General features: G+C 39.1%; 1 protein-coding gene and 2 long non-coding RNA genes across 5 annotated transcripts in view; 2 read left to right on the top strand and 1 right to left on the bottom strand.

Moving 5' to 3' along the window:
• LOC109458377 (uncharacterized) overlaps positions 1 to 18,986 on the top strand; it is a 43,133-nt gene extending 24,147 nt beyond the window's left edge. Inside the window, exons 3-6 of one of the 2 annotated variants that reach the window (XR_012493723.1) lie at positions 10,869 to 11,238; positions 15,198 to 15,309; positions 16,414 to 16,607; positions 18,888 to 18,986. This is a non-coding gene — a long non-coding RNA (uncharacterized LOC109458377). Of the gene's footprint in view, positions 1 to 10,868; positions 11,239 to 15,197; positions 15,923 to 16,413; positions 16,608 to 18,887 lie in introns of those variants that run through there. The other variant, XR_012493724.1, reaches the window with a different exon arrangement.
• LOC109458381 (uncharacterized) lies at positions 6,245 to 18,919 on the bottom strand. The gene is made up of 3 exons (XR_002139214.2): positions 18,813 to 18,919; positions 17,559 to 17,663; positions 6,245 to 7,880 (listed from the first exon to the last, which is right to left on the bottom strand). It is a non-coding gene; the product is annotated as an uncharacterized LOC109458381 (long non-coding RNA).
• A 235-nt stretch (positions 18,987 to 19,221) lies between the features above and the next one.
• The window catches only part of SMIM14 (small integral membrane protein 14), a 58,592-nt gene continuing 53,404 nt past the window's right edge, over positions 19,222 to 24,409 (top strand). The window contains exon 1 of one of the 2 annotated variants that reach the window (XM_019751960.2): positions 19,222 to 19,477. The gene's annotated coding sequence lies outside the window, so the exon portion shown is untranslated. Of the gene's footprint in view, positions 19,505 to 24,409 lie in introns of both variants that reach the window. The other variant, XM_019751959.2, reaches the window with a different exon arrangement.

Raw genomic sequence — 24,409 nt, 5'->3', positions numbered from 1 at the left:
CTAGACTTATTAGGGGGATCACTTCATAAATTATATAAATGTCTAACCTCTATGCTGTACACCTGAAACTAATTTAAAATAATATTGAATGCTGATTGTAATTCATTGAAAAATAAAATAAATTACAGTTTTTAAAAAATCAAGTTAGGAAAGGAAACAGGAATTGAAAATTACAGATTCGTCCAAATCAAATATTGTAGATGTAAGAGCCTAGGAATTCATGCTTCAAGACTCTGAGGAAATTTTATAACTGTGCTTTGATACTAGGAAATCAATTTAGTAAATTGAGCATAGATTGGGAGGTTAAAACAACACCTGGCCAAACAATTTCTCAATAATAAATACTCTATCAAACTATTGGCTCTCAGTGAATCGTTTTTTACATCTTTTACATCTTACTTGGCTTTGTATCTACAATACTTGGCATATAGCAGGGACTCAGTAAATGATAGTTGCATGAATAAACATGAAAACATTCTCCCGGAGTTTCCTGATCTTTTTTGTCCTTACTTTCATTGGACCATGCTCTTACGATGGAAAGTTTTAACAATCTCTTTCTTAATTCTTGTCAATAGGAGTGTGTGGGTCCAAAGTACAGTGGTAAGTGCCAATCTCTGAGTTAGAGAGAAGGGAGACTGTAATTGCCACTAAGTAAATTTGTGATGTCCTCATTGGAAACTTATTAACTCAACAGGGAGTCTTGATGACAGAGGACACAATCTTTCTTCACTATGAATTTAGACTTTGATGTCTTCAAGAAAAATCATTAATGCAAGTTCTTGGGAGATATGCTTACTTTAAATATGACCAAGGGACTGGCAGTGTGGCTGCCCACCTAGCTGAAGTTCACAAAGTTACTTGAGACCAGAGCCGTTGAGAGTGAATACCCCAGTGGTGAAAAAATTCTTGCCCAGCAAGAGCTGATTAGTATTGGTATGCAATATACTCAGTCTTATTAGTGATTTGTATTGGCTTCCTTCTCTTCTTGTGGTCCCTGTTTGAGGCCTTGGGGCCTAGACTGGGCAGATTGAGGGAGAAGTGTCCAGGGGCAGAATCTCTTCTTATGGAAGGAGCAGGAGCAGATCCCCACCCCCCTCCAATCAGGGATAGTGTGGGGTTGTAGGACTGTGTGCCTTAAAGAGGAGATACTTGAGGCAGGGGCAGAAACCTGGAGTTTCCTGTTAGGAACAGAGGGGATGGCCCAAAAGGGACTCCCTCTCAGTAAAGTCTTTGGGTTCTTTCCCTTCTGGAATGCAACACAAATTTCAAGTTAGCGGTATATTAACCCTTGCCTTTTCTATATTATAATTTTCCTCTGTAATTATTATTTTCGATTCCAGCAGAGTCTGTTGTGTTTATCTGTCAAGGCTGAAGGGACAGGGTATTAAGTAGGAAAGGGCCCTTCTGCCATATTCTTTTAATCCCTCCAGTAGAGAAGGCTATAAACCCATCAGGTGGACTTTGGATGTTGGAGGCCTTGGTTCTTTGTCAAATGGACCTCTTCCCACAACATGCCAACTGGCTTCCCCATAATGAATGATCCAAAAAATACCAACACATTAGCTAGTCTTTATGACTTAACTTTGGTGATATACCATTACTTCTGCCATATTCTAGTGGTCACATAGACCAACCCTGATACAGTGTGGGAAAGCACTACAGGAGGGAGTAAATACCAGGAGACAGGGATCATTGGGGATTATCATGGAATTTTGTGACCATAGAGGAGTTCCTAAATGTATGTGCTCATAAAACCCTTTTTCAAAATGATAATTTACTGGCACGATTGTTCCAGGGAACAATAATAGGGAACACATTTTAGGAAATGCTGTTATAGGTAATGGAAGTCCATTGGAGTTTCTGTAAGGTTATGGCATGTACCAATATTTTGGAAGATTCTGGCAGAAACATGTTGAATAAGTTGAAGAAGAAAGATTAAAATTAGGGAGACTCTAGTTAGAAAGCTTGGCAATGTTGTAGTTGACAGGTGATGGCAATAGGAGGATGGCAATTGGGAATGAAAAGAAGGAACCAACGTGAGATATATTATGGAAGCAGAAACAACAGAACAATGTGATTGTGAAAGAGGGAGGCATCCAAAATGACTCTTATTTCTACCTTAAGTGATTAGGTCCATGACAAATTCATTAACCAACATTGGAAATACACACTGAGGAGCAGGTTTGGGAGAAAATTGGATGAACTCAGTTCTAGATATCATGAACTTTGAGCCAGCAAGGGTCCTATTTATATATCAATTACTATGCTTTTGGCTACAAGCAACAAAGCCACCTCAAATTGGTTGAAATAATGACAATATTTGGCTCAGAAATTGGAAATCCAGAGGTGAGACAGGCTTTAGCGTTGACATAAAGTGTTCCAGTTCCATTTCCTAGTGATTCTCTTGATTCTGTTCTCTTCCCCATGTCAGATTCTTCTTTAGGCTAGTTTTTAAGAATGCTGCAACTATTCTGGCCTCAAACCTGCACATGACTGTCTTGGGGGAAAAGAGGCCATCTCTCCCTGTGAGAAATGAGAGATCGTTCTTTCCTTACTTGTCAAAGCCTAGATTGAATCTCATGCCCAGCACTAAATCTATCCCTGAGGCCAGAGGAATGCTTTGTGCTCATTTAAACCAATCACTAGCCAGGTGGTTGGACAGAATTCTTAGATCAATGAAACCTACTTCTGGAACTAGGGTGTAATGGATTGTAGAGGAGATAAAGTCCCCTGGAACGAGTCCAGCAGGCAGTTGAAAATGTGATTCCAGGGCACAGAGATGCAGATTTGGGAGTTATTTGCATTGATGTTAATTTGAAGGCTTGGGAGAATTTGACATCATTTAGGGTGACAGTGTATTCGGAGAACGAGAACACTGAGGAACAGTTACACTACAGGGTCAATGCTGAGTGATGGAAGCCAGCAACAGAGAGTGAAGTGGTGGCCAGAGAGGCAGGTATTTGTGGAACCAAGGTACTGCATCGTCTCTGTAGCTATGGGATTAGTGTTTAAAAAGTTCATTTTTCATTTGTTTTTCTTACCTCTCCAACTCAGTGTGGTGCTTCATGGCAGATGTCCTGGCATTTATTTCCATTTTTCTCTCAAAATGTCCATCAGAGTTTCTTGTACATGGTAAATGCTCACTAATTATTTAATTGATTTTTTTTATTATGGTGGGAAATTTGGCTAATAGAGCACATTGTGTGAAAGCATAGAGAAAAGTATAATCAAAAGCAAGAACATGCGAAGAACTCTTGCTCTTAAATAAACTCAAGTATTGGTGTCATATTTAAAAATATATATGTATATATATTTTTTACGTTAGTATTTTTTAAATTTGAAGTGGGTTAATTTTCTTTTTTTAAACATTTTCAATTACAGTTGACATTCAATATCATTTTATACTAGTTTCAGTTGAAGAGCATAATGGTTAGACATTTATACAATTTACAAAGTGACCCCCCCAATAAGTTAAGTACCCATCTGGCACCATACATGGTTATTACAATATTATTGACTATATGCCCTATGCTGTATTTAACATCCCTGTGATTATTTTGTAACTACCAATTTCAACTTAACAAAAAATATTTTAAACTAAAAGTTATTTTTGTGCTACTAAGACCATTGGAAGTATCTTCTCAGTATACTGGTGACTTTAGAAATGAAGCAAATTTACTATTAATACAACAAAACTGGTTAGAATACAAAATTTTGATTAAAAATGCCTGTTGCATTTGAAAAAAGCCTACCTTACATAATGTCAATTTAGTGGTTCTCTTGTTTCTTTTTTCCTCTCAGAATATGAGTTTAAATGTGTACATTTTGGATAAGAAAGATAAAGGCAAAGAATCACCTCTTTATCATACAAATCAGTCTCTTTTATTTTGCATTATTTTGTGTGTGGGCAGGGATTGTTTTGCTTTATTGAAGGAAAGTGGGCATCTGTTAAAATCTCTAGCACACTAGGAAGCATAAGGTAAAGACTTTTTCATGTTGGTTCTTTGATTAAGATTTAGCATCAGGTTAGTACAATGCACAATTTATTATTAATACTGAATGATGATGATGAAAATACTTTATAAAAGTGGATATTTAATTGGTGCTGTGATTCATATAAATTATGCATAACAGAAGAAGATATAGAATGAATTCTTTTTAATTTTTAATTTTATTGGGGAATATTGGGGGACAGTGTGTTTCTCCAGGGCCCATCGGCTCCAAGTAGTTGTTCTTCAATCCAGTTGTGGAGGGCATAGCTCAGCTCCAAATCCAGTTGCCATTTTTTTTTTCTTTTTTTTTCTTTTTCCAGATTCTGTAGTTTCTTTCTTTCTTTTTTTTTTTTAATTGGGGAAAGGGAACGGGACTTTATTGGGGAACAGGGTGTACTTCCAGGACTTTTTTTTTTTCCAAGTCAAGTTTGTTGTCCTTTCAATCTTAGTTGTGGAGGGTACAGCTCAGCTCCAGGTCCAGTTGCCGTTGCTAGTTGCAGGGGGCACAGCCCACCATCCCTCGCAGGACTCGAGGAATTGAACTGGCAACCTTGTGGTTGAGAGCCCACTGGCCCATGTGGGAATTGAACTGGCAGCCTTCGGCGTTAGGAGCACTGAGTGCCAACCTCCTGAGCCACCGGGCCCACCCCAGTTGCCATTTTCAATCTTTAGTTGCAGGGGGCACAGCCTACCATCCCATGGAGGGAATTGAACTGGCAACCTTGTTGTTTAGAACTTGCGCTCTAACCAACTGAGCCATCCGGCCGCCCCTCCGGAAGCTCAGTGGCAGCTCGTTGTCTTGAGTCTAGTTGTGGAGGGTGCAGTTCACTGGCCCATGTGGGAATCGCACTGGCAACACTGTTGTACAGACCTCGTGCTCTAACCAACTGAGCCATCTGGCCACCTTAGAATAAATTCTTTACTATAAACTCTTCATTTGGAGTAATCACTTTTGGTGATTAAAGTGTAGTGAGCTCCATTTTTATTTTCAGAAATTCTTTCCCCATTGCTACCACTAGCCACTCTGCATAGGTAGGTCTTAAACAATGGCCTGTGGAGACTAGAGTTTTAGAGGACAATGATTAAATGCTTTGGCTCTGAAGTCAGAAAGCTGGAGTGACTTTATGTTTCTCAGTTTTCTCATCAATAAAAAGGTAATATTATCTGTTGTGTGATTATGAAAATTACACACTATACTCAACACAGCACAAAAGTTGGCACGTCAAAATGCTCAGCTCTGACTGAGCATTGGCTATGACTGTTAGGTTTTACTTTGGACTATCCCTGATGATCTATCTGCTCTGCTTACAAGTAATTGGTGGACAGAGTCATCCATAATTTAATGTCAGTTGCTGCTTATGTGATTTCCAGTATTTGGGTGGAGAACTATTTAGCAAAGCCAAGAACTATGTGTTCTGTTTCTGTCATGTTTATTCAGTCATTAAATAACCACAGTGTCTGTCTTTGGCTTTACATTACTCAGTAGTTCTATGATTTAATTGTTGAAAGTGCTATGTCTGGTCCTAAATTATGTACATAGGGCCAGTCTTCCAGTAGGAAAAGCAGGCCTCCATTCACATGTATCATTCTGTTCGGAAATCTTTATCTTGGATTTTGTCCCTGGTTCAAATACAAATACTTTGATTTCTATAATTTTAGGGTAAGACTTTTGTTCTTACACTATACGTTCAAAATATTACCAAAACTCATCTCTTTTTCATTTTTATCTGCTGGATCCAACTGATCTTATACTCTCTCAAAACTTTTCCCCTAGCCCTAGAAAACTTCTATTTAGGAACTGAAAATTCTTCTATGGGAGGTTTATGTTTCCAATTTTAATTCATATGGGGTGCTACAAAGTATTTCACCAAACATGCCAATTTATTCACGAATACCACTCTTAAGTCTCCCCACTATCTCATTTATTCATGGATCACGATGCCCTTAGCTTGGAGTTAGGGGAGACTCTAGGATTATATATTTAAATGTCATAAAGTCATTTGTTGGACTCTGACTATACTCTTGGCCAGCTACACTGTGATGTCATACTAGCTGAATGTTTACCCAAGTATTTTAATTTCAAATAAACTTCTATGTGTTCAGGATAGTTCTGATTAAAATTGGAGCAGCCAGTTCTGACTCTCCTTTTAAGAAGTGGGATTCTGGAGTAAAAATATTGTGTTTATTATTTTTTATGTCTAATTAGGTATTACATTCTTTCATCATCCTTTATTTCCTTTCTTATCTTTTCCCCCCCTTTCTTCCGCCTCTAACTCCGGTTCAATTTCTCAGTCTAGTTGTGTAGGATACAGCTCAGCTCCCTGGCCCATGCGAGTATTATGAGCCTTGAGCTCCAGTTGTCGGTCGGCTGCTCACAGCTGCTCAAGATGGCTGTCGGCCACTCCTGGCAGCACACAGCAGCTGGTAGCAGCTCTCGCCAACCTCTGGCAGCCCAGCTCCAGGGAGAGCCGTTGTTCACAATCTTAGCTGTAGAGGGCGCAGCTCACTGGCCTATGTGGGAATCGAACTGGAGGCCTTGGTCTTAGGAGCACGGTGCTCCAACCACCTGAGCCACCGGGCCAACCCTCCTTTCTTATCTTTTAAACAGAGCCCCTGATGACAATTTAACTTGCAAGCCCTTATTGTCTTACGTATTTTTAGTTTATGTGTAATATCTAAACATGCACTAGCAGTAGTAGTTAAACAGGGTTTACTAAAAAAGACTCAAAGGACTCAAAATGACAATGCTTACAAATTTATAGTTTGTTACAGGGAAAGTATATATCAATGCCATGAAAGTAAGGATTGCATCATAACAAAGGCTGCCTCACTGTAAGGGGTCCAGAAACGCCAGGGCAGGCTGCTTTGTTTGCCCTTTATAAGGGTTGAGACCAGATGCAGTTTTTCTCACAAAGCAGGAAACACTGACATGTGCACAGGATACCTTGGAAGCAAAAAGCCCAAAATAGTCTTGGGTGCAGTTTTTTGTATTTTGCTGGTTACGTAGAACATATTCCTGCTAAGTAACCATTTTCAACAGCAGAGCTGAGACCAGGTATAAAACTAGTTTAGTTCATATGGTTGTTAGCAAAAAGAGACGTGATTGGACTTCCCTTTGGTCTATTTCTAATTGTAGGGAGTCAGATTGAATGAGTAGAGAAAATGGGGCTATCCTGTCCAACAGGCAACAGACATTTGCACAGTTAGCCCCAATTGGAAAAATGAGGGAAGGGATACCCTATCCCATCAATATCTTTGTAATTCTTGCATTAGGTTCAAATTAATAGACACGGTATCTTATTTTACATTATCAGCCTCTAGAGCCCTTACTTGATCTCACTGATATAAATAATCAATGTTGACAAAGTGGTAGAAACTACAACTACCCTGAAATTCCTCAGCCCAGTGGTTACTAAATAACACTATTAATCAATATATTTCATGCCTTGACCAGGGGTCAGTGCCATGTAGGAACTTTAGCAAAACAATTCAGGCTGATTCCTGAACTACTGGAACTAACTGTCACAGTATGGTCCTCCACCCTGATCTGCACTCAAGACTTTTTTTTTACAACAAAATAATTATCTTTAATTTGATAGAAATTAAGTTGTCTTACCGTTGAAATGTGCGCACAGATTCGAAACATTTGCAATAACCAGTGAAGAGTTGGTGTGGATTTAAACAGAAACTAAACCTTTCAATAACACCAGCATAAATTTTCTCATTGTTTTATACTGACTTTATAATTCTCTTGCCTCCTTGATCTATAGCCAGCTATATCTTATAGATAGCTAAATCATCTGCTGCATAATTATGTACCCTAATCCATCCAGCATTAATCAAGTCCACATCTTCCTTAGGCCAGTTTTCCTCCACAGGGATAATGTCCTGTGAAACAAAAACCAAAAGACATAGCGACATTAGTGTTTTTCTAGGCAGTCATAGTTAGAGCTCCCTTTTCTTTATTTGAGAATGTAGACCACTTCTGGAAGTTTGTTTTGTTGTTTTTCATTTTGCTCACTTCTTGGCCCTTCAAAAGAGGAAAAGATTTGATCAGGGTCCTTCCTTCTGTGCGACAGACATCTGAGTTCAAGCTAAGACAGAATATTACTCTCTTGGTCTAAGCCTCTCTCTAAGCCTCAGCAGAATTGTTAGGTTTTCCCTTTCATAAAACTCATTTATTGGTTCCTTTCCTCTCAGCAATAGTTTCACCCTTCTTTCATTAATCATTAATTTTAACCCAAACCTTTCCCCCTGAAGCAGATCCCTCTGGTTCAGCCACTGAGCTAGTCCAAAGGGCTGGTAGCAAGACGGGACATGGTTGGACTTCCCTTTCAGTCCATCCCTAATTACAGGGGGTCACATTGGATAAGTAAGGAAAGTGGGGCTATCTTGTCCACTAGGCAACACAACATTTACACAGTTAGCTCCGATGTGGTGACCTGGGAGAAGGGATAATTTTTCCCCTATCAATTGCTGCAATTCTTGCATTGGGTTCAAATTAATAGGCACAGTATTTCACTTTAGATCATTAGCCTCTGGAGTCCGTAATTATACACCCAGTTTTGGGACTACTGAGTTGGCATTTGTTATAGACTGAAGGTTTGCGTCTTCCCCCAAATTCATGTTAAAACCTTACCCACAATGTGATGGAATTAGGAGGAGGGGCCTTTGGAAGGTAATTAGGATTAGATGAGCTCATGGGAGGTAATGGGATCAGTGCCCTTATAAGAGGCACGAGGGAGCTTGCTGCTCTCTGCTCTCTGCCTTGTAAGGAAACAACCAGAATTTGGCAGTTTGTAACCTGGTAGATGGTTCCCACCAGAACCTCACCATGATGGCACCACGATCTCTGATTTCCAGCCTTCAGAACGGTAAGAAATAAATTTCTGTTGTTTATAAGTCACCCAATCTATGGTATTTTGTTATAGCAGCCCAAACAGACCAAGATACATTGAAAAAGAAAACTGTGGTAAACTACTATTTGAATCTATTAAATCATCCCCTGCTCTCTTTTCTCTATTCCCACTGTAAAAGCATAACAATTTAGCTAATGGGGACCCAACTTTTGTCCTCCTAACGTTAAGTTGCAAAACACAAGCTAAGGTTTGTAGACTAATTGTCACCCCTGCATCTTTTTAAGCAGTTGTTGTATCTCAAGCAATTGTCTATCAATCTCCTACTTTGAGGGTGATAAGGAATATAAGTCCAGTCCATTGAATGTAATGGTTCTTTACCCACTGTACCATGTGGGCAGAGAATTGCTTCGATCCAAAGAAACGTAACTAGGAAGGCCAAATTGGTACAATATTTTTGTTCCAGCTTTTTGATGGTATTAAAAGCATGAGCTTCAGTCAGTAGGTATGCAAAGCAAAACCCAGAATATGTATGTATCAAGCTCTGTCATATCCCACTTCCTCCGAAGCAATAGACAAAGGGTCAGTATTATCTATTTGCCAGCCATGTGCTGGACCTTCGCCCCTGCGACTACTTCCCAGGACTAACTGCAAATATTGTCTTTCCTGATGGCAAACAGAATAATTATTATTAATGGTTTGAACTTTAAATGAGGGCCACTGGTGTATTTTGCATTTGGTCCATTGTTGCATGGCTTGAATTCCCCTATGTCAACTCATTTCATGGACACAGGTTGCCACTTCAAGAAGTCAAACTAAGGTATCAACTTGTTGATTCCTTGCATCAAGTTTCTTTGGTGAGTATCAACATAGCCCATTTTGGTTTGCCCTTAGTATTGACATACAGATTTCCAAAGAGCAGTACCCCTTTTATCATTCCAGTTATCTATGGTCCACTTGCCAGACCAAACTTGCAAATCCATTGATAACAATCCAAGAGTCAGTATATACTCAGAGAGTAGGACATTTATTTGTCTCTAATTCTATCACTGCCAAGAACACAGTCTATAATTTGGGCTCCTGGACCAAGTTGTTCTTATCTTCTTTCATGAGAATTTTTACCATTTACTGGACACTGAGTCACAGCTTTCCATACTGAACCAGTTTCATCCTGGAACTGTTATCATGAACCAGGCCAATTGCCTAATATCCTTGAACAGTTGGTTGAAATGAGAGGCCCAATTCCACAATAACAGCAGGCGAGGTCTGGCTTAGGGAACCAAAGGCTCCTATTTTGCATCTCCAACTAATACTGGTCAAAGGGTTGATGAATATATTATTCCTTTTTAAATTCTGTCCAGTAGGGGAAAAATTTCTATTCAAACATTATGCCTATATCAATTATACATTCAGGTAGAGAGACACCTCCACAATATACATTTTTTAAAATCATACATCCTAAATTTTAACCATATTTTAATTGTCATTCCTTTTACAGTAGTATGCCACATCCCTTAAATTAATTCTGTCACCCTAAGGGGCTGATTAGCAAGCCTAGCCAATATTGTACATTGTGCTCCTGTATTTAACAGATCTAAAAGTTTATTCTTTATCCCTAGGCCATTTCATCCCATCTGTTGTTCATTTGATATACCAAAGCTGAATATGGGGGAAGATCCAAGTGATAATCTTTAGCTAAATATTGTAATGCAAGAAATAAAAGCTCACAAAGAGGTGCTTGAAAAAAATACCTTCCAGACAAGCATTTCTGAATTAGGGGTGAAAGCTGCCTAGATCAGTTGATTCTCCATTAATTATACCCTTGGATGTCTTATTGACAGGAAGGATTCTCAAAGATTGTGAGTGTGTAAAGGTGTAACAGGATTTGATCAGAGAAACAGCACTACTGGGAATGATATGGTATTAGTTACAGGGATTTGACTTCTCACAGTTGTGGAAACTGGTTAAATAGTTTATGTATAACTTTTGCTTCTGTGTCTGGTGCTGGGCCTGACGTCAGCATGGCAAGAAGTCCAGAAGAAAAGGTGGACATGAAGTGGAGCAGAGCAAAGTCAAACTGGAACCCATAAGGACAAGCTGGAACCTGCCTTGGTCCCATATCACCTTGAAGCCTCTAACTTCAGTGATGTAGGTGACCTGCAAGAGAAGTATATCCTTCATTGTGAAGCTTGATGTACACCTGACCCAGGAGTCAGAGTTGCAGAAGCGGAAGGAGAGCCAGCAGGAGACAGTTGCTGTGGACCCAGCTGCTGTCTCACACCTTTCCAAAGTGGGTCAAAAAATCAGCGACAGTGTGCATGAACTACACAAGTACGTGGTACCTTGCATTGACCCTCTGAGTGTAAAAGATGACAACTGTGAGTTGTATGGTATGTGAATTATGTCGTAAAGCTGTTTAAAGGGGCGTGGGGAAGATAGCTGTTATTTCAGTCTTTCTAAGGTTTTTTTTTTAAAAAGATTTTATTAGGGAAGGGGAACAGGACTTTATTGGGGAACAGTGTGTACTTCCAGGTCTTTTTCCAAGTCAAGTAATTGTCCTTTCGATCTTAGTTGTGGAGGGCGCAGCTCAGCTCCAGATCCAGTTGCCCGTTGTGAGTTGCAGGGGGCGCAGCCCACCATCCCTTGTGGGAGTCGAACCGGCAACCTTGTGGTTGAGAGCCCACTGGCCCATGTGGGAATCGAACCGGCAGCCTTTGGCGTTAGGAGCACAGAGCTCCAACCGCCTGAGCCACTGGACCGGCCCATCTTTCTAAGTCTTGCACAAAATGTCTGTGGCCCAGGCTAACCTGTAACTCCGTAGAGAAGGGAATTTCTGGGAACGATAGTTCCTGCTTAACTAAATTAACACAGTACAAATCCACCACAAATGTTTTATTTTAAGTTATGTCAATTTTGTTTAAAAATGTAAACTTTAAAGCTAAATGGAAAATCAATGCTCTAGCTCTAATGAAGTTATCATTGGATATAAGCAAAAGGTTCTATCAATGTTTTCGCACTTTAAAAAATGGTATAGGTTATAAATGAAACTATAGGACTAAATAACATTGTAAAGAGTTAACTAGTACTGAAAGTTAAATTTGTAAATAGTTACACATTTTTGTCCCTAAGAATAACAAACTATTACTATATAGGAATCAATTTTTTTGAAAAGCAAATACAGCTTACTTCCTGAAGATCTTTCAGAAGTGAAAGCAAACTAAAACTATGATTATTCAAATTCAGGTCATGAGATGACAGATAATTCTGGTAGTCATTAAATAAATACGATGCAAATGAATTTAGAAATTAAGTGATGCATGAATTTTGCATAGATATGTTTCCTAATCAGGAATTAAAACTATTAAAAAGATGGAGTAAATAAGCCTTTTCAACAAATGGTACTGGAGCAAGTGTGTCTCCACATGCAAAACTTATGCCAAAATTAACTCAAAATGGATCATAGACCTAAATATAAGAGATAAAGCTATAAAAGTTGTAGAAGGAAACATAGAAGTAAATCTTCATGACTTCATATTAGGCAGTAGTTTCTTAGGTATAACACCAAAAGCACCAGTGACAGAAGAAAAAATAGATAAACTGGACTTCATCAGTTAAAAATTTCTGTGCTTCAAAAGAAAGTGAAAAGACAATCCACTGAATAGGAGAAAATATTTATAAATCATATACCTGATAAGGGAGTTGCATCCAAAATATATAGAGAACTAGTATAACTGAATAAAATGAAAATTCGATTTAAAAAATGGGTAAAAGATATGAATAGACGTTTATATACAAATGGTCAGTAAGCACATGCAAAGATGCCTGACATAATTAGTCACTAAGGAAATGCAAACCAAAAACACATTGAAATACCACTTCATACCCAATAAGTTGGCTAACATTGAATAAAATAATGACAATAACAAATGTTAGTGACAATGTGGAGAAATTAGAACTCTCACACATTGCCGGTGGGATTATAAAATGGTATAGCCACTTTGGAAAACAGTTTGATAATTATTCAAAATGTCAAACTTAAGAGTTACGATATGCTCCAGAAATTCGATTGCTATGTCCAAATAGGCAAATCCACAGAAATAGAAAGTGTATTCATGGTTGCCAGGAGCTATTAGAATGGTGCAAAAGTAATTGCGGTTTCTGCAATTATTTTAACCTTGTAAACCGCAATTACTTTTGCACCAACCTAATAAAAGTAGGTGAATGGGAAGTGACTCTTAGCGGTTATAGGGTTTCTTTTTGGAGTGATGAAAGTGTTTTGGAAGTAGATACTAGTAATGGTTGCCCAAATCTATGAATATACAATGAATTATACACTTTAAATGGGTGAATTTTATGGTATGTGAACTATAAATCAATAAAGCTATTATTTAAACAAACTCTTAAAAAGGAGCTCTTAGAGGAAATAGTAAATACTTGAAAGGTTAAATTTCATGTTTATGTCTCTTGAAAGATACTTCATTAAAATCTTTAGATTTACTTCACCAAAAAGGACATATAGATGTCAAATAATCACATGAAAAGATGCTCAACATCATTAGCTATTAGGGATATGCAAACTAATATCACAATCAGCTAACACTCCACACCTATTAGAATGCCTAAAATTAAAAGAGTGACCATAACAATTATTGGTAAAGATATGGAGGAATTAAGTTTCCCAGGAACCCAAAGGTTCAAGGATAAACAAATGGGGGCCGGCCGGGTGGCTCAGGCAGTTGGAGCTCGGTGCTCCTAACTCCGAAGGCTGCCGGTTTGATTCCCACATGGGCCATGGGTTCTCAACTCCCGGTTCAACTACCACAAGGGATGGTGGGCTGTGCCCCCTGCAACTAGCAAAGGCAACTGGACCTGGAACTGAGCTGCGCCCTCCACAACTAAAAAAAATTGCAAGGACAACAACTTGACTTGGAAAAAATCCTAGAAGTACACACTGTTCCCCAATAAAGTCCTCTTCCTGTTCCCCAATAAAAAAAAACTTTAAAAAAAACAACAAATTATACTATGTCCATACAATGGAATGCTACACAGCAATAAAAAGGTATTAACTACCGATACATGAGAAAATAGGGATAAATCTCAAATATGCTGAGTGAAAGTAGACAAAAAAAGGAGTACTTATTGTATGAATCTATTTATATAAAAGTTTAGAAAATGCAAACATTCTATAGTTATAGAAACTAAGATCAGTGATTACCTGGGTAGGAGGGTCTGGGAGGAACAGGAGGGAGGATTTTACAAAAGCAACACTTGGGTACGATAAATTAGTTTTCCTGCTCATGGTGACAGTTCGTGGTTGTGTACATATGTTAATACCTATAAAGTTGTACTCTTTAAACATGTGATTTATTTTAAGTTAATTTTACTTCAGTAAGATTGTTTTTAAAATTCTTAATCTTTTGCACAGAGGTACAGAGAGACTTGTTGGGGAAAAATTGGTATAGTTTCAGTAAAACTCAGTTCATACAACAGATTTATGAAAACCTATGTTAAGCTAAATATAGGTAAACAAGGTAACATTTTTTAAAGCATCAAGGAAGCTCCTTCTCTATGCATAGAATTCTTTTTTCTTTCAAATTAAAAAAACTACATAAAAATTAATTTTTTGATGTGTACATTTCTATGAGATTTTATACATGCACACTCACAGATTCTTGTAACCACCACCACAGATACGCTACAAAACAACACCTGAAAGAATTCTCTCCTGCTGCCCCTTTGTATTTAGACCCTTTTCCACACCTATTCTTGACTCTGATCTGTGTGAATTATATCTATTCCTGTATTTATTCTTTTTTAGAATGTCATATAAATAGAATCATACAGTATGTAATCTTTTGATATTAGATTCTTTCACTCAGGATAATGCATTTGAGATTCATTCATGTTGTTGTATGTATCAATAATCCATTCCTGTTTATTGCTGAGTATTCCATGTGTGGATGAACCACGGTTTATTTATCCATTTATCTATTGAATAACATTTGGATATTTTCCAGTTTGGGACAGTTATGTATAATAATGCTTATACAGAGAATTATTTTACATTAAAAACTCTTTTTATCATGTAAATAATCTTTATTTCCTTTAATACTTATATAAAATTTAGTCTTTAGTATATGAAACTTCCTTCTAGTGGCACCTTTGTGTGAATGGAACTATGAATGCCTAACAAATATCTACTTCATATGGCAAGAAGGAAATTATTGGCAGTATTGTGATGGTAAATGTTTAACAACTGTCTGGGGTGGGGGTTTGGGGGAAGTAGCCCTTGGTTTATAGCAGTTGCCAATTTCCATGGTGTTGATATTCCTACTGTGCCAATTTCAAGCTACCAATGTGACATCACTGAACATGAAGTTGGGAAGAGCTGGACACAATTGGCTTTCATAAGGAAGGAGCAAGTATGAGTTGGCTCCAGCACACCACTAATTATTGATAATGTAAGTTTAATAGGTATATGGAAATAACAGGATATAGAATCAGAAATGTAGTGTTGAAACATGTACCTTCCGAATATTGTTGGGAAGTTCTAAAACTTCTGATTCAGTTACTGATCTTTAGACAGAATGATCAACAATGAACTCTTCATAGAGGAGTGAAAAGCAAGGTTAAATAAATTTTAAAATACCATGCATTAAAATGAAAAACAACCAAAAATAAACGTTATTGAGGAAATATAAATTATGGATCAATCTTTACGAAAGTAAAGAGAAAAATAAATAATAATAATGACGCAGTTTCAAAAACTATCAATACCTGGTCAATCTGTATTGATAATGGTCCAGCTTCTTTCATCTATATCACCACCCATTTTCCTCTCTGTGACAATTTTGAAGCAAATTCCAAACATCACATTTCATCTATAATATTTTATTATATATCTCTAAAAGAAAAGTACTCTTTTAAACCAAGCCACAATTACTATACAGAAAAAATTAACAGAAATCCTTTAATATCATCAAATATCCAGTTAATGTTTGCACTTTCCTGATTGTCTTATAATTTTTGAAAGTTTTTTCAAATGGAGACCCAAATAAAGCCTATAAATTGTGATTGATTCAATTGATTTTTTTACAAAAGCTTTTTGTGCCCAAATATTTTTAAAAATGTTTTCAGTATTAAAATTTTCAAATTAATATACAAAAGTAGAGGAAATAGTATAACAAAACTTAGGTTCAACAATATAACATATGGCTATATCCACTACCCCTACTACTAGAAGAGTTGAGGCTAATCCTAGGACTCTTATTTCATCTGTAAATATATCACTCTGTATCTCTAAAAGATAAGATTTGGAGTTTCTTTGACTGCTTGAACTGGAGATAATATATAGTTGGTGTGGGTATGCATTGCATGTGCATTTGTGCGTGTGTGTGGTGATGGGACAGTTGTCCAGGGCCCTGCTATACCATGTAGTACCACGTGACTTTTGGGAAACTTCTTACCATTCCAAACAGGAGAAATGCAGGCTGCCCCACTACTCAGCTGATACCGCCCTCTCAGCTTTACCTACCCCCTCTCATGCCTCTTTTTCCATTCCCTAGGTCAATGGCCTGGCAATTTTTAGACTGGAGACAATCACCAATTCTCAGCTTATTGAAGCAGGTGATGGTTCAGAGGGTTCAAGCACGCCTAGATTTATGAGTGATTCTTTTGGTGACTCCCTCCCTGGTCCTGGGGAAAGAGAAAATTCCCTACTCTCCTTTACAACATAAGAATACTGCATTCCCCCAAAAAGGTAACTTTCACTTGTTCTTGTCTTTCCCTTATATGAGCGCGGGGATAACAGCAGTGGTACTGTTCTTAACTGGTCACTAAGCCAAGAAGGATAGATAGAGATAGACTCCAAAAGCCCATGCTTCTTTAGATATACAATGGGTTCGGGGAGGCTAGTTTTTAGCACTAGGTACTAGGTCTGACAATTAAGTTCGTAAACTTGTTGCAACAATGTTGCTAACCTTTTTTGATATCAGAGGGATTACTCATTATGAATTTGTACCAAGTGGACAGTTAACCAAGTTTACTATTTGGGAGTGCTGAAAAGGCTGTGTAAAAAAGTTAGACAACCTGAACTTTTCATGGCTCTTGCCAACAATTCATGGCTCTTGCATCACCGCTCTGTCTGTGAAGGAGTTTTAGCCAGTAAACAAATAACTGTATTGGAACACCCTCCCTACTCACCTGATCTGGCCCCCAATGACTTCTTTCTTTACTCGAAGATAAAGGAAATATTGAAAGGCAGACATTTTGATGACATTCAGGACATCAAGGGTAATATGACAACAGCTCTGATGGCCATTCCAGAAAAAGAGTTCCAAAATTGCTTTGAAGGGTGGACTAGGCGCTGGCATTGGTGCATAGCTTCCCAAGAGGAGTACTTTGAAGGTGACCATAGTGATGTTCAGCAATGAGGTATGGAGCACTTTTTCTATGATGAGTTCACAAATTTAATTGACAGACCTTGTATTCTTAGCCATGGGCTCAAAATCAGGATCCTACTTCATTTAAAAGGAAACAATCTCTGACAAAGACAATGATATGAGCTGGGCTCCTTTCAAACTCTGTCTCATATAATTAGAAGAGCTAGCCTTTTCTCTCATGAGATTGCAAGCAGATGTTGGGCCGGTAGGCAGCTACGCAATATTTGATTGGGGTTGCAGGCTCAACCCAATCAAGGGACTTCACTTACATGGCTGGCAAGTTGGTGTAGGCTGGCTGTTGGTGTAGGCTTTTGTTCCTCTCTGCATGAAGACATAGGACTGTTTGAGTGGAGTGGTACGGAGACTAGCTTCCCCTAGAACAAGCAATCCAATAAAATGAGGTGGAAAGGTGCAATGAGTGACTCTATGACCTAGTCTCAGAAGTCACACACCTGCAGCTGTATTCTGCAGGTCAAATGGAGTAGCCCTGATTCAAAGGGCTGGAGGAGACTACATTTCCAAAGGAGAGAATCATTGCAGGGTTGTCTTGGAAGCTAGCTATCAGGGATCCTAACATCTTGATTTTCTTTTACAAAACAAGTACTCATAATTTTGCCAACAATGTGTACAAGTCTCGTTTTGTACCGTACTGATCCGTTAAGCACTGCTATGTTCTCAAACACATACATGCACATGGGTGCATCCAAGCATATGAGACTTCCTGTTCCACTGATTAAAGACCCTCTGCTACAGGGTCAGCTCATGAACTTCTTTAGGCCACTAGATTCTACCTCAAACTCTATGAATTTGAACAGAGTTTAAGATTGCAGATTCAGGGCCAAGAAGTTTGACTTCTACTTTTAATGTTAATTAACTAGGAAACACTGAGTTTTACCTGAAACCTTTAATTTTCTAGAAACCTTTACCTGTACTCAATAGCCACTTTAATTTAAAAAGCTCTTACAGATTATACTGATTTTCTGAAGGTAACTCAGCTAGTTGAAATGATTAACCTGAGCTACAAGTCCGGGTAGTAGGTGAAAAGGTCACCTGTCAGAGAAAGGAAGTTTCTTACAGCTTTCACTTCTCTTGCAGGATAGGGAGAGGCTATCTTTGTGAAATCTTTGTTTAAAACTCACACCTTTACCATTGATCCATTTTAATTAAAGTTTGCCAACTCATGGACCTTAAGAAAACAACAGAATAGCCCTAAATTTTGCCAAATTGAGAAATTTCCCTGGCCCCAAAGGCTTAGCAGGGAGAATTTGAGGTAGGAAGGAACAAGTTGGTCTAAAAAGGAATGGCGTTCTACCCACAAATAGTATCCTTATTCCAGCCCCTAAGGTCCAAGTAAAGGCTTGGGCTAGCTGCCTAACAACAGCTTTCCCCTTCCCTTTCCCCACCATCTCCCCACCAGCAAGTCATCTTTGGTGGCATCTTCCCTTTTAATTTTAGCCAGCTTTCCGGGTGCAAATATGTTAGGGTGGGTAAAAGGGATTAATAACTGCCAGATTTTGACGTACTTTTGTACATGAGACAAAATCCTCCATGTCCTCTTTTCACTTGGGCCTGAGTAATCAAAAACACAATTTTTACAGTAGTACCCTGTCTCAGCGGACATCAACCTGCGCCCACCTCTACCTCTACCCCCGCGAGTCCAAAGACTCCGGCAGAGGAAAGGCATCGGCTTAGGCAAAGGGAGACGCACAGTACAGGAAACTGCCCACCCTTCACGAAACAGAGGCTACGCGGGCCAGCGCAACAGACCTCGCCCTCACTACTTCACAACGCTCGGCCCCACCCCCAACCGGAACTGCAACCTCCGCTCGCCGCTCCACGAATAGCGTGATGCTCGCTCCCGTAGCGCTCGCGCCCGCCCCGCCTCCCCGGATGCACTGGGCAGGCGCGGAGCGCGCGCATGCTCGGCAGACGGGCCGCTGGGGTCTCAGGCAGCTGCTATCTGTTGCGCCGCCGCCCGCGGGAGCGGGCAGATCCGGGTCTCGTGGCTAAGAGTGACGTGGTCAATCGAATCAAAACACAGGAGGAGAGGAAGCCGGCGGCCTGGAGCAGCAGCAGCGGCGGCGGCGTCCGGAGCAGCTGCAACGTTCCGGAAGCTCCAGGCGGTCTATCTGCCGAGCCTTGGTCTCGGCTCCCATCCTCCCCGCCCCGTCGGTTGTTGTCTGGGCGGGTGAGTGTCTCCCCATCTCCCAACACGGTTAGCTGGCCCACCTTCCCTTCACCCCTGTTTTTCCCGGAGGTTCCCCAGGCTCTGGCGGACTGCGGTGGCTGCGGCAGTGCGGGACTCCTTCTCGGGCTCCGCGGTTCCCCGGCCGGGCTGGCTGGCGGCTCTGCACCGGGAGAAACCCTCTGCTGCCGAGCCCGCGTCTCCCGGCGAAGACTGAGGCAGACAGCCTGCAATTTGGCTTTCTCTGCAGGAAGCCAGAGTCCAGGCTTGGCAGGGAAGTGAAACGGTAGCCCCGGGTGGTTTTATTTTTAGGGTAAGACAGTCAACTCGGGTGGAGGCGTATAATGGAGTAAAAAGAAGAGAGTCATAGCTGGAAGGAGAAACCTACAAATCCTGAAATCCACACACTCATTTACGTCTGTCCCTCAGCTCTTGCCGGGTTTGATGAAGTCACTAGGATGCGTCTTGTTGTGATTGATGAAACAGGAAAGCTGTCATCCAGAAAGTGGGAGCTTTTTATCTTTTTAGTGTGTTGCAAATTTAAAGGATTTCCATTTTTCTGTTTGTTCAGGAAGTGGAACTGACAGTAAAGAGGTAGCACCTTTTATTCGGACAGATAATGTATGATAAACTGGTTACTTTAGTACCTGAAGTCCCATGCTGCCATTTAAAGCCAAAGTTTTTCAAAGTGGCTTGTTTCTCTGTTAGGATTTTAGCCATAGTGATGTTTGTTAGCTGTAGACAGTCAACAGTATGTTTTCAGTTTGTCCTAGTTTGCAAAATCGAAGATAATGGCCTTACTAAGAGAATGTCTTGGATTTGCATCAAGAGAGTCAGATGAGCCTTAAGCACATAATACCTGTGTTTATTGAACAGAGACCTTCCAGTTCTTGTGTGTTACTGTCAGAAATCGTTGGAAGCTGTGCCTGCAGTAACTTGGACAGCGTAGACCTTTCAGGTGTTTTAGTGGTGAGACCTTTAGGAAGTGTTCTCACTGCCCAGTTCTGTGGAGGTTGCAGGAAGCTTGTGTTGCTTTCCACTTCAGGTGACTGGCCGCACAGATTCCTCTAGTGTAGCCTGTTCGGTCTGAGCCTTGCCACCCTCCGTGTTCCCCGAGGGAACGAAGGAGACGTGAAGACTGACCAAACCTCCTTTTTGTCGTAACTTGGTTTTTAAAAAGAACATTTCCTCCAGAGAACTCATTTATTGAGGTGTTTCTTTGGTAAACGGCAAGAAAGAAAAACAGAAGTATGTGCTAATTGATTGCCCCTTATCAAATCCTGTTCTTATGAGTTTAGACTACTCCCTTGAAAGGTATGTTCTTGTGTGGTATAACATGGAGCTCTTAACAAATTTCTTCCTCCCTTGTGGGCAGTTGAGATCTTTTTCCTTAATACCACAGTTGGAATCCTGCTGATTTAGACAAATCAAATTGTTTTCTTGAAGTTCTTTTTTTACCTTTTATGCTAACCTGTAACTGAATATTTTTGCTTATACAAAATAATTTGTGGTAATTGGGGAAAATATTAAGGCAGATAAGCAAAAAAGGAAGAAAATAAGTCATCAGTATACCTGTCATTCATAGATCACCAGTGTTAGCAGCAGTTTATATCCTTCCAGACAGATATTTTGTACTTGTATATTTTATGCAAAAATGGTATACCACATACGTTTTTCTGTAACCTGTTTTCTCAAATATGGACTTTTGGACCTTAACTTTTAGGGAATATTCACTGTTTGCTAGACCATAACAATTGAAATCGTGGTTTTAAAAGATTTCCTTCCAAGTATCTATAATGATATTGTAAGACTTAAGAAATTAATATGCATTGTATGGCAAAGTAAGGCTTTGCTTATTTAACTCTTGGGAAAGCAGGCAAACAATAACCTGTGCTGACAATATGGAAATTTAAAAAGTTTTTGCTAATTTAGTTCTATTCCTTTGCTCCACTGTGCTCCCAATGCTGCCCATTTGTTTGGGCCTGCAGCAGTAAAGTCCTGAAAGATTTTACTTTATATCACACTTAACATGGTTTATTAAACGTTGAGTCTTGGATGTTTGCCCATTCAATCCAGTGCTTTATGGGTGGTGCCAAAAGAGAAGGAAATGTTCCCGTCACCTCAACTTCAAAGGATAAGTACATATATACTACGAAGTCTCCTAAATATGCTGATAACCCATTTGGGTGTCTGTTAGTCATAAACTTACCTAAAACCTTTAAATCTCAATTTTCATTCTGTATCTCTTGGGTAATTAGTCCTAGAGGCTTACTATTCTTTATGTGACTTAGTTCTTTTTCTTTGATTTGCCTTTAAATTATAATGTTCAATATACGTTCTAGATTTGTCCACTTCTTCCCACCTCTACTACTACCACCTTTGCCAACTATCACCATCTCTTACCTGGCCTATCGCACTAACCTCTTGTTCTCTCTGCTTCCACTTAGGCATTTTTATGCTGCATTCCCTTTACTACAGCCTTAGAGATCATTTAAAATGTAAATCAGATTATATCACCCCTTTGTTGAAAGCCTCCTGTCACATTCAGAATAAAATCCAAACTCCTTACCAAGGCTTGCCAGGCACTACAAGTTTTGGCACTACTTTCCACTCTTATCTCACCTTGTGTCCCTCTGTCTAGATCATTACTCTGGAGCCGGGCCACATCAGTTTCTTCCTGTGTTCCAGATTCGCTAGCTTGGTCCTGGAACTCGCCATTCTTGCTCCTGCCTTAGGGCATTTGCGCTTGCTATACCCCAGGACTTCCGTACTCTTCTCCCAAATTTTGCTGCTGCTATTTCCTTGATGTCATTCAGGTCTCAGTTCAGATGTTGCCTCTTCAAGGAGATTGCCCCCCAATGATCTCTCTGTTCTTTTTTGTTTTTTACTAACAATTGTCAGTATCTGGAATTTCCTTATTTTTTATATTCTGTTTCCTACAGTAGGAATTAAACTCCCAAAATGGAGACCTTGTCTGTCTTTTTCACTGCGTAATAGGTACTCAATTAATATGGGTGTAATGAGTGAAGTTGGTGAATATGTCAGTATTCCTCTTTGAATCGTACTGTCTATTTTAGACCAGTTCTTTCTATGGAAGAACCCTAATTTTCAGCTTTTTATAAGGCAGTGTCTTGATTCTCCTACTTCAATAATTCTCAATGTTTGGACCACATTCTACTTTAGACCTGTAGAATTAATCCCTGGGAGGAATGGGTCCCAGGAACCTGCATTTTCAATAAGTGTTTCAGGTGATTTTTAAACTTTAATCAAAATTTTATATCCTAATAAAATGCCTTAATATTTTAATGGCTTTTCTCTGGGAGATTGGTTCTTTATATTAGTAATGATAGCTATCACTTTGGGGGGCACTGTATGTCATGTACTAAGCGAAAAACTCATGTGTTTTTCATTTAACTGTAGAGCAATTCATATGTACTTATTCCTATTCCCATTGTACAAAGGAAGGAACTGAGACATAGCAAGTGGCAGAAAGTTGGATTTGAACCCAAGTCTGTTTTCTTTTTCTTTAAAGATTTTATTGGGGAAGGGGAACAGGAGTTTATTGGGGAACAATGTGTACTTCCAGGACTTTTTCCAAGTTAAGTTGTTGTCCTTTCAATCTTAGTTGTGGAGGGAACAGTTTAGCTCCGGGTCCAGTTGGCGTTGTTAGTTGCAGGGGGTGCAGCCCACCATCCTTTGCGGGAGTCCAACATGCAACCTTGTTGAGAGCTCGTGCTCCAACCAACTGAGCCATCCGGCCGCCCCACCAGCAGCTCAATGGCAGCTTGTCTTCAATCTAGTTGAGGGCGCAGCTCACTGGCCCATGCGGGAATTGAACCGGCAATCCTGTTGTTCAGAGCTCACGTTCTAACCAACTGAGCCATTTGGCTGCCCCTGGATATGCATTTCTAATAGCCCCCTTTTTATAAACACAAGACATGTTCGTTGAAAAGCTGCAAAGGATCGTAATATATAAAGCCAACAACAAAATACAATCCACTCGCTCAGAAGTCATCTCTATGCATGTATTTCCTTCCAGTCTTTTTTTTAAATTCATCTTCGTGTAAATGAGATGTAAACCCACATAAGCTTGTATCCTAATTTTTTTTTTTTAGTTTAATTTAATGAGCTTTTTACCATAGCCTTAGAAACTTTCTAACCTTGATTTTAACTGGCAATATTTTATGAGATATTTTGAATAAAATTGATTAATTTTGGGCATGAATGTAGTTTCCAGTTTTCACCATTATAAATATTGCAATGAACCATGCTTTTAAATAGTTAACTCAAACTGAAAAATTAGAGCAACCAGTTTAATTACAAAACAAGTCATGTTTAAGACACTTTAATGATTTGAAATGTAGCAATTTTAATCATAATTCAACAAATACAAACAGCATACATACACTTGCAATGCCTAGAAAATTTACATGAAGGATTTTAATAGCGGCCTCTAAGGAGAGGACAGTACCTTTTACTTTTGTGGTTTTGTTTATTTTTTTTTTTTAGCCTTTCTATGTTTGAATTTTAAAACTATAAATGTGTATAGCTTTTAAAATTAAATTCGACTCTGGATAAGTATATTTTACTAAACTAAAACCTATTTTTAGGGGTATAGTAGGGTTTATATTTGGTTTTAACATTTTAAACTTCAGTACTTTTGGAGAAAGTTACCTTGTTGCTTATTTTCATAATGAATTTTCATTTCCTTTTTTAAATTTAGTTCAAAGCACAGATGTGAGTCTCAGCTTTGTAAAAACTACAGAATGAAGCTGGTTTTTGCTTGACCGCATGCATTGACAAGTGTGACAGGTGCAGCGCTTTTAAAATTTAACAGTTAATAAAGGGTCTTCAAGTTAGGGATAGAGTAAGCATCTTCATGGTGTATGCACCAGACTTAGAGGGCAGTGTTCTGGCTGTTATCTTGTTGTTTTA

The sequence above is a fragment of the Rhinolophus sinicus genome, linkage group LG02, assembly GCF_036562045.2.
Source record: "Rhinolophus sinicus isolate RSC01 linkage group LG02, ASM3656204v1, whole genome shotgun sequence".
Taxonomy (NCBI): domain Eukaryota; kingdom Metazoa; phylum Chordata; class Mammalia; order Chiroptera; family Rhinolophidae; genus Rhinolophus; species Rhinolophus sinicus.
The sequence above is the reverse complement of the archived record's forward strand: the minus strand, read 5'-3'. Positions and strand labels throughout refer to the sequence as shown.